Genomic DNA, 10,111 nt, shown 5'->3' with positions numbered 1-10,111 from the left:
TCGAGCTGTCAGAATACAGAACATGAGCTAGGCCTCATGGAATAGAATCAATGTCATCTCATAGGAAAGCCCCAGGGTGATGAGCTACGAAGGAGGCGATCCAGTCCGCCTCCTCATTCGTCTTCTGAAACACATGTGCGACCTAGAAGGAGTCGAGACTCTCGAGAAGGTGGCATACATCTCTGACTAGTGGGTGTAGATTTGGTCAGAGAGCATTAAAGCCGTTCCAATGGACAAGTATCAGAGCCTTCCCTCTCCTACAAGAAAGTATATCCAGATCAAGCTGGAAGCATCAAGAACTGAGGGTATTCCATGGAAAACTATAAGCCTTGACACGAGCATATATACAGGGAAAAGCATGCAGGAAAAGGCGTGAAGAATATGTGTATACTGTATACATATGAGCTTTCCTTCCACTGGAAAAAGTTTCAAGAACCGGGAAACATCAAGAACAAAGGGTACTCAATGGAAGCATTGAGAACCACGTGTGATCTAGATTATAAATTTACCGTATACACCAAATATTTTGACCACATCCATCTAGCTTTACTCAAAGCAAGCATCAAAGAAACAATACAGCCTCACACTTTGTCGGGCAATAGTTTTATCATTTCAGTTTCTGCAACTAGTGCCGTTGTGTGAGGATCTACGTGGACTTGTATTAGTTCCATATCAGCTATGCACCGAATAGTTCTTGGATGCTTATATATATAAGGCCTTTTTAGGTAAAATTTTAGGTTGTAATAAATAGTATTAGAATGAATCCGGCCCACGATCTATATGCATTAGGAGATAATACAGCATGGGCTAACTATGGTGGTCATGATTAGATTTAATGAATTTGAACCTTGGCGGATAGTTCAAGGCATAAATGAAAGTGTTTTTGGCCCTACATCAGCCTAGATAGATATTAGATTTTTTTTTTTTTACTTAGTCTGGTTCTAACCCTATCTAACCTTCAACAGATCACACCTCGAAAAACGTGGCACAGTAATTAAAAAGTAACGCACAGTGGCTGAAAGGAATGTCGATGCATGTAGCCTAGAGGACATCAAAACTTGTTCATGTCTGATAACACTAAAATCCTAGACTTCAGCTTCTGAACGGTGGCCACACATGTTGTGTCCATGATTGGCCAACGGACAAGAGCCACGAAGCAACAGCACCATGCAAGCTTGCTATCGAATGGACACAAAAGAGACCACACAAGAAATTGGCCTCGGAGATATATGCCACACTAGAAAAAAAGACCACCTTTTTAATCCCATGATGGGCCCAAGGGCTCAGCCTTTTTGTCAGCCTCCACGCCTTGCACCTGTGCAGATGAACCAGAAGTCATGATGAAAGTTGGCGGAGCAAAGTGCATGAGCAAAGGCATGCCTGCCTCCAACGTTGCATCCTAATTCCTAAGCTAATTGAACAATGAAAGCACCATAAAGTAATAAATTTACAGGGCCAAAACATAGAAAATGAGATTAAGCCAACTGAAGTTTCAAGTATTAGGAAAAGTGTGGTGCAAGCAATTATACAATAGTCCATGTCGAGTTTAGGTATGACTTGTGAGGATCCGTGCAGGCGTGTGTTTAGTCCCACATCGGTTATTCATTGGGTAGATATTGGGTACTTATACAGGATCAAGGAACCCAAATAATACCTTCCGGCAAGCCATTTTGGGTAAGATCCTGAGTTGTTACAAATGGTATCAGAGCGGACCCGGCCCATAATCTATGTGGACTAGGGGACACTGCAGCACGGATTTATTGGGGCTAACCTTGAGCTGATCACGATATTTGTAATTAGATTTGAATGAATTTGAACCCTTAGCCTGACGAGGCCGTCAGAACTTGAACAGGGAGAGTATGTGAGGATCCGTGCGGGCGTGTGTTTAGTCCCACATCGATTATTCGTTGGGTAGATCTTGGGTATTTATACAGGATCAAGGAACCCAAATAATACCTTCCGGCTAGCCATTTTGGGTGAGGTCCTGGATTGTTACATGACTAGGGTAAGATGATCCAGCTGCTGAGGGAAACACACGCTTGAGCATCTGAAAGACGGCATTTGCCTGGAAAGTCCAGCTAGCTCAAAATCTCTTTCAATTTATTTGATATGGCAGGCCGGTCCGATGATCTAAGAAACAAAAGTTCATGATAAATGATGATCGAAAAGTTTTCTTGAGATACCAGTGAAGAATGATCCATAAGTTGGGACATATTATAACAAGGAAACCAAATGTAGGACGAGTTGACACACTAAGCCCTAGGATATTGGAGGATGATCGAACAACATGATTTTTTGTAATGCGTTTTCAGATAGGTAAAAAGGCACCTAGATTCTCTCTACCTTATAAACTATCAAACTTTAATTTGTTAATCTTAGGCCTAGCTAGTTTGAAAACAAAATAAAAACTATGGCATACTTTTATACTTAACTGGTGAAGTAAATTCCATAATGAGGTGAAATAAGTCTTGTAATTTATATTTGGATAGTGTTTCTATCTGCATCTAATAGTTACATGGTAGTATGCTGCAATGGTACGCATGAGAACACTGTAGTTATCTTTTGGTTGTGATGAATATATTTAATTGAGTACTCTAGGCATGAAAGTTTTTTCGGATATATACGACATATACATAAATAGGTGATTGAATGAGACTTTATGAAACTGGACCCGAGCTGCTTGCAGGCCGGTGAGGAAGAAGGCTCGGTGCCCACCATGAGCTTCCCAACTAGCAACGCATTTAAAGAACTGTTGAAGTAATTATGCGTTCCAGACTTCACTTTGATTCTGTATACAATGCGATTCCTTATAGAATTTCCTAACCAGTGCTAATAATTAATTTGTTTGGTCTATTGGGAATTAACTTATAGGAACACTCGTTGGAGAGGATACAGATCCAAACAACACTAGGCTTAATGAATCCTTAAATTACGTGATATATCAGTCGATCTGCATGCCAACTGCATGGTCATTGTGTAACAGTTAATTTGCTTCCTGTAGTTCGCCAACCTTCACTTCGGATTTGGCAGGAAGCCATCTCGTGGCACCAGAAAATGTAGAGGTGCTAACAGTTGAAGTGACCTGAAAATCCAATCCAACCCAATGTATAAGCGGGTTGGAGTTGTATCTTTTTGTGCAAAAGAAATGATTGTTCTTTCTTTCGCAATACCAACCATTGGATTGCATCATGTATAGATCTCAAAGTACTCCAGATCATCTTCTGCATGGGTCTTGAAGCGGTCATTGCGCTATCTGACTGTGAATTGTGGATTCGCAGGCAAGGTGAATTCTTCCTCCGTGGGAAAGATACAACCCTTGGCCTGTATAAGCAAGTGTTTTTTTTTTAATTTTTTATCATTTGGTCTGGATAGAATATTGTTGCTGGAAATTGGACCCGGGGGCAATCTTCGGTCGAGGAGAGGGAGCGGGAGGTGGTTACTCACGGTGGGGCGGTGGTTCGTCGACGGGCGGCGTCCTCCGTCTGGGGCGATCGGCGAGAAGGAGCGGCTGATTCCCGCGGCTGGGCGACGATCCGACAGTGGGCGGCGTCCTCCGTCTGGGTGCCTTCACACGAGCCGGTGGCCGGGTCTCCCGGCGCCGGCCCTCCGACGCTCAAGTCAGGGAGGGGGCAAATCGTGTAGAGTAGAGGTAAACGGTGCGTGTCCTCAGTATCGATTTTCCAACCCCCTTTTATAGACCGGGGGTCGGTTTACCTGCGATGTAACGGGGCGAAGCCGTAGTACGGCTCGGCATGTCGTTCAGGTCGGCGCTTGGTCAGGCGAATAATTGCACTGATGTCGGCGATGAGGGCGTTGTACAACCCGAACTAGCACGCTACCAGGCGAATTTATTGCATCAGTGTCGGAGGTATGGCCGAGATCAGAGACTTATCACAGTTGACTAGACTCTGCTGGGCTTATTTGCCGTGGAGAGCTGGGAGTCCGTAGATGACAGGAGTCACGTGCATTAATTGTTGAGTGAGCCGGAGATCCACATTTATTGTGGAGTAAGCCGGAGATCCGCATTTATTGTGGAGTAAGCCGGAGATCCGCATTCATTGTGGAGTAAGCCGGAGATCCATATTTATTGTGGAGTAAGCTGGAGATCCATATTTATTGTGGAGTGTGCCGGAGGATCACAGCGGTCATGCGCAATAAATGCCGGAGGGGCGTCATAGTACGGTCTCTGGCCGGACCTCGGAGACGTATAGCCATAGTAGGTGGCTGACAAAAGTAGGCCTCGGGCATTGGGGTTTCTCTTAGGTCGGAGGTTCCGAGTTCGGGTGCCGACTTCGGCCTTCCAGGGTCGACGATTGTGCGGCTTCTTTGGGGCATTCGTGTCATTTGGGGGAAAAACCTTATTCCCCCAACACTACCCCCCGACTTCCGAGTTCGAGCGGCTTGTGGGCTCGGACGTAGGAAGTAAAGTCCATCGTTAAAGTTGGGGGGCGAACTTCGTCCGCACCCTCATGTTTCTTGGAATTTTCGTGGTAGGACCTGCGCCCTTGGGCGTTTCGAGGTTACTTTGTTCGGCGAATTAATGATGGGGTCCATATCCCTACGTCTTTCAAGGCGACTATAGCGGGGGCGGTGTCTCTTGGATTACCGAGGTTGGTTTGTGAGGCGGACCCAGGATGAGGGTCCTCGGGTTCGACGGGGTGGCGCCTCGGCCCCACAATCGAGAATTCCCGCTCATCAATGAGCGTGCCATTTTGGGTTTCAAAACGGACACGCGGCATGACCAGGGGTCGGACGCTTCCGATTTCGTGTTACCGGATCATAATTTCGGAGGAGTGGAGGCCACACCGGGGCTCCACGTGTCCCAGATTTTATTAAACGAGGGGAGCGGGGGTGCCGTCCGCTCATTCTTCGAGGCGATGGGGTTCTGTGGACCCATAATGAGGTCCCGAGATCCGATGGGACAACACTTTGATTTCGTATTCGATTTATTGATCCGGAGTGGATGCAGTGCCTCGGCCTCAGAGGTCGCCACGTGGCGCAGCCCGATCGGGGGATGGGAACCGACCCCATCGATCTGGGCCGTCAGGGGGGGTCTATATAAACCCCACGAGTCTGCCCTAAAGGTCTTGTTTGGCTTCCCCTCATTTTCGTCGTCTTTTTTCCCTTGTTTTCTCCCTCAACCGAATTTTGCCGGCGGTGCTCGGAGCAATTTCTGGCAATGTCCAGTAGGTTTTCTTCCTGTTTTCTCTAGAGTTTCCTCTTTTCTTCTCCTTGCCAACTTCCATTTTCTGCTCTTAATTTTTACTCCATTCTTCTGTGAGAATGAGTCTCGGTCCCGAAGAAGTTGGGTCGAATATGTCAGAGGAGGAACTGGAGACAATCCGCTCCCGTTTCTTCTTCCAGCCCGGGTTTCGTCTTGAAACCGCAGGGCCGGGGGACAGGGTGACGCAGCCGCCCCCAGGTCGGATCGCGGTTTACCGCGAGACACTCTGGGCGGGCCTGCGTTTTCCCACCCATGAGTTCGTGAGCAGCTTGCTGGCCGAGTACCAGCTCGTCCCGGCGCAGTTGGCTCCGAACTCATGGAGGACCATAATCGGGTTTTTGTCCCTGTGCCTCGGGCACGGGATCCCGATCACGGTAGGCCTTTTCCGCCGGTGTTTTCTGTTAAAGAAGAACCCGGCGGACGCAGGGTGGCTATATTTCGCCTTTCGGGGCGGTATGTCACTCTTCCGGGGCGCTCCTTCCTCGATCCACGAGTGGAAGGTGAAGTTTTTCTTCCTGGCGTCCGCGGCGCCTTGGGGGTTTGAGCCGAGGTGGGGACACCCATGGCTGAAGGCCCTCAACAGACTCTCCGAGCCCACGGGGAGGGAGCTGAGGATCCTAGACTCTGTGCGAGCCCTCGGGAGGGGCAACGACCTGACCGAGCTCCTGCGGGAGGGCGCCCTGGCGAGCGTGGGTCTGAGCTCGGCGCGCCCCGAGGGTAAGGGCGGCTACGTTATTTTCATTCTTTGTCTTTCGCTTTTACTGCCACTGGCCTGACACTTAACAAAATTTTTGATTTCAGATATTCCCCGCATGCCGACCAGCAACACGTCGCTTTTTTCCCGCCTGAGGAGGCGGGAGGCCGAGGCCGGGGGGGCTAATCCCCAGCCTCGGAGGAGGGCGAGGACGGACGGCGCTTCCTCGTCGGCCGGGATGAGTGGCCCCGAGGCGGGGGCCCCTGCGGCCGACCCGAGGCGGGAGCGGGTGGTCAGTGGTGCGAGCCCATCGGCCCCTCCTTGCCCTGCCCCCCTTGCCCAGCGGGGGGAATCATTCGTGGCCCGGCCGCAGCAGCCAGGACCCGGGCCTGCCCGAGGCCCCGAGGCGAGCGGCTCCGGGACCTCGGGTCCGATCGTGCCGAGCTCTTCCCGAGCTTTCCGAGAAGAGTCGGTTGAGCCAGACTCTTCCGTTCCTGAGGGGAGCTCGGCCCTTCAGGACGCCGAGGTCGCACGCTCCATGTTGCGGCGTGCAGTGCTCCCAGCGGACCGGGCCGCGTTCCGGGGGATTTCGCTGGAGGAGGTCGCCGGCAGTGCTTACTGCAGCACCGCCCGGGTAAGTTCCCTTCTTAATTTTCCTGAGTTATTAGCGTGCATACGTGCCTTTCAACTCACAATACCCTCGCTTCTTTTTTTTTTTTTTTTTTTTTTCAGCATATTCTCGAGCTCGACACCATGGCGTTCCTCGCCCACGGGTATCGAGAAGAAGTTCGGCAGCTCGGCCAGCAGCTGGAGCCGGCCAAGAAAAGAATCGCCGAGCTAGAAGCGGTGTCGGCCGCGGCCGAGGCTCGGTGGGCGGCCACCGAGGCCGAGCGCCTTGCCGTGGTGGGGGCGCTTGAGGAGGAGAAGGCGGCTCACGCCATGACCAAGGCAACCATGCGCGGCACGGAGGCGCGCTTGGGGGAGGTCCAGGCCAGGGTCGCGGCCCTCGAGTATGAGGAGAGGGCCCTTCGCCTCCGAATCGAGCAACTTGAGGCCCGGGAGAGGAGGGCTCTCGAACGAGCCGAGCACGCCGTGGAGCTCTTCAAAGAGTCGCAAGAGTTCCGCGACATGTTGGAGGAGGAGACGGTCGACGGTTTCCTTCGAGGCTTCGAGAACTTCCGAGAGCAGGTGCGCCTGTACTGCCCTCAGTATGACTTCTCGACGGTCCGTCCGAGGGAGGACCGGGGCTGGGGGTCCGACGTGCGAGCCCTTCCCACCATCCTGACATCCGAGGCGGGAATATATGAGCAAGACCCCGCCGAGCCTTCGACGAGGGTAGCCGAGGCGGACGGTGTCATGGAGGTGGCTCTGGCGGCCGAGACGGACGCTGTCCCGGAGGTGGTGCCCGAAGCTCCTGCTCCCGACCCCGAGCCTGTTCCGGAGGAAGGTCTTGAGGTCATCAATGTGCCGGACGACCCCCCGGATGTGGCTCCCGCCGCTTAGGACTTAGCGTATTTTTCTTTCTTTTTCATTGTATCCGAGGTCGGCCCTTGAGCGGCCGACTTCCAATTTTGTAATTGGCCTTCCGGCCCTTTGTTAATGAAAAAGTATTTTTGCCATTCCGTGTTCATCTTTCCCTCTGTTGTCGTGACCGAGGCCAGGGCCTTAGCGAACAGCCTCGATGGCCTAGCTTTGCATTTTAATTTCCGGGCTGCTTAACGAAGTTGCCCTTCTTCCCGGGCTACGTCTTAGCCTTCTCGGGTTCCAGTCATCCCGACGAAGAGGAGCTCCGAGTCTTGAGTTTTTTAGAAAATTTTCCTAAGTCCTATAGCTCGGATTTGGGAGACGTGGAGGTCATCGCGTTTAGCCTTTAGGGAAGTCCCAAGGTGTCGAGGTCGGGCCTTAGCCCTTTAACTAAGACCGGACTAGGTCTGTATGTGCCGCTAATCGGGGAGTTTAGTCGGGTCTCCGAACTTAACTCCAAACTCCTCAGAGGGAGCGCGGGCCAATAGGCAGGTTATTAGACTTCTCTTGCATTACAGGTCTGCTCATCTATCTACCCCATACTGATGCGATTTCCCACTGCGCATCTCTCGACCAGCTCGTTACCGAAGGTTTTCGTAGTTATTGTTCTCGGACTCTGCCGAGGCTTCGGTGAGCAAGGCTGGGGTTTCCAGAGATTGCCTTGGTACCCGTGTTTGGCTGGCGCATTCGTGGCCGGGACCACTTTTTAGCCGGACGTAGGAGTTTACGTCGAAGAGCCAAGTCGGGCACTAATTTATGAAATCCTCTGTACCAGTTTCGGAGACTTGACGAACGGTGCATGCATAATGTAATTAGGAGGTCGATCCTAAGCCGACCCGTTAGAGAGGCCCGACTTTGGGGCGAGATAAGGCTTCAACATTAAGATTCCGTTCAGCAATATGTAAATAAAATTTGACAAGGAGGGCGTCCAGTTGAATGTACCTATTTCATTCTCAGAGTTATGCTTCGCATGGTGGAGTAGGCTGCTTCCCTTCCTCGTCGACCTGCGGAGTCATTTTTGACTTTAAGGGGGCTCGGGCTTCTCACGGACCCGACAGCACCCGCCGAGGTTGAGAGGGCTTGGGGAGGCTTTATTGATTTGTAGCTCTTTGCGAGGTCGAGGGAGTTTGAGACCCTGTGGTCGGACCTCGGGGCACCTCAACTTTGGCCGAGGGGTCTTGTGTCAGGTCGGCGGGTCCGCGGACGCTTTGCTGACCTGTGGTACCTCCCGAAGTCGAGGGAGTCTGATTCTCTACGGTCGACCCTCGGGGCATCCCGACCTCAGTCGAGGGATCATACGTCAGGTCGGCGGGTCTGGGCACGCTCTACCGACCTGCGATGCTTCCCGAGGTCGAGGGAGTCTGGTTCTCTACGGTCGATCCTCGGGGTATCCCGACCTTAGTCGAGGGGGCGCTACGGGGGACCGCGAAGGTACTACCCCGTTGTTGGTGATGAGCGACACGGGGGGCCGCGAAGGTACTACCCCGTCTTCCCGAAGTGTCGAGGGGTCTGGGCACGCACTGTCGACACTCGGGGCATCTCGACCTTAGTCGAGGGATCGCTCGCTTCGGGGATCGGGGATCGTCGACCACTCCTGGGGGTCCACTTCGTGGCGCCCCAGGTGGAGCCACCCTTTCCACCCCTCACGGCGCCTTCCCGAGGTCAAGGGAGTCTGGTTCTCTACGGTCGACCCTCGGGGCATCCCGACCTTGGTCGAGGAATCGTTCGTCAGGTCGAGGGGTCTGGGTACGCACTGTCGACCTGCGACGCTTCCCGAGGTCGAGGGAGTCTGGTTCTCTACGGTCGACCTTCGGGGCATCCCGACCTTAGTCGAGGAGGCGCTACGGGGGGCCGCGAAGGTACTACCCCGTTGTTGGTGATGAGCGCCACGGGGGGCCGCGAAGGTACTTCCCCGTCTTCCCGAAGTGTCGAGGGGTCTGGGTACGCGCTGTCGACACTCGGGGCATCTCGACCTTAGTCGAGGGATCGCTCGCTTCGGGGATCGGGGATCGTCGACCGCTCCTGGGGGTCCACTTCGTGGCGCCCCAGGTGGAGCCACCCTTTCCACCCCTCACGGCGCCTTCCCGAGGTCAAGGGAGTCTGGTTCTCTACGGTCGACCCTCGGGGCATCCCGACCTTAGTTGAGGAGGCGCTACGGGGGGCCGCGAAGGTACTACCCCGTTGTTGGTGATGAGCGCCACGGGGGGCCGCGAAGGTACTACTCCGTCTTCCCGAAGTGTCGAGGGGTCTGGGCACGCACTGTCGACACTCGGGGCATCTCGGCCTTAGTCGAGGAATCCTGCTCCATTCCACGTTTCGTCGTCTTGCGATCCTTCCCGAGGTCGAGGGAGTTTGGGACTCTACGGTCGAGCCTCGAGGCATCCCGATTTTGGCCGGGGAATTTGAGGATCACAAACGACCCAATATTAAAAGAGGATTACAGTTATCAAGGTGAGAGAAATTTTTGCAGAAAAAGGAGCTGAGTCCATTGTCCTGATTGTTTTGAACCCCTTAGGGTTTCATTGGTAATACATCCGTAGATTCTCGGAGTTCCAGCTTCGTGGGATCAGAGTCCCCTCCAGGGACTTCAATTTGTACGCCCCTGGTCGTTGTACCCGGGCGATTTGATACGGCCCTTCCCAATTTGGGGCGAGCTTTCCTTGCTCGGT

This window comes from Phoenix dactylifera, chromosome 2 (assembly GCF_051530095.1).
Source record: "Phoenix dactylifera cultivar Ajwa chromosome 2, Ajwa_hap1_PhDact_Kaust_v1.1, whole genome shotgun sequence".
Taxonomy (NCBI): Eukaryota; Viridiplantae; Streptophyta; class Magnoliopsida; order Arecales; family Arecaceae; genus Phoenix; species Phoenix dactylifera.
Note: the sequence above shows the minus strand (reverse complement) of the source record.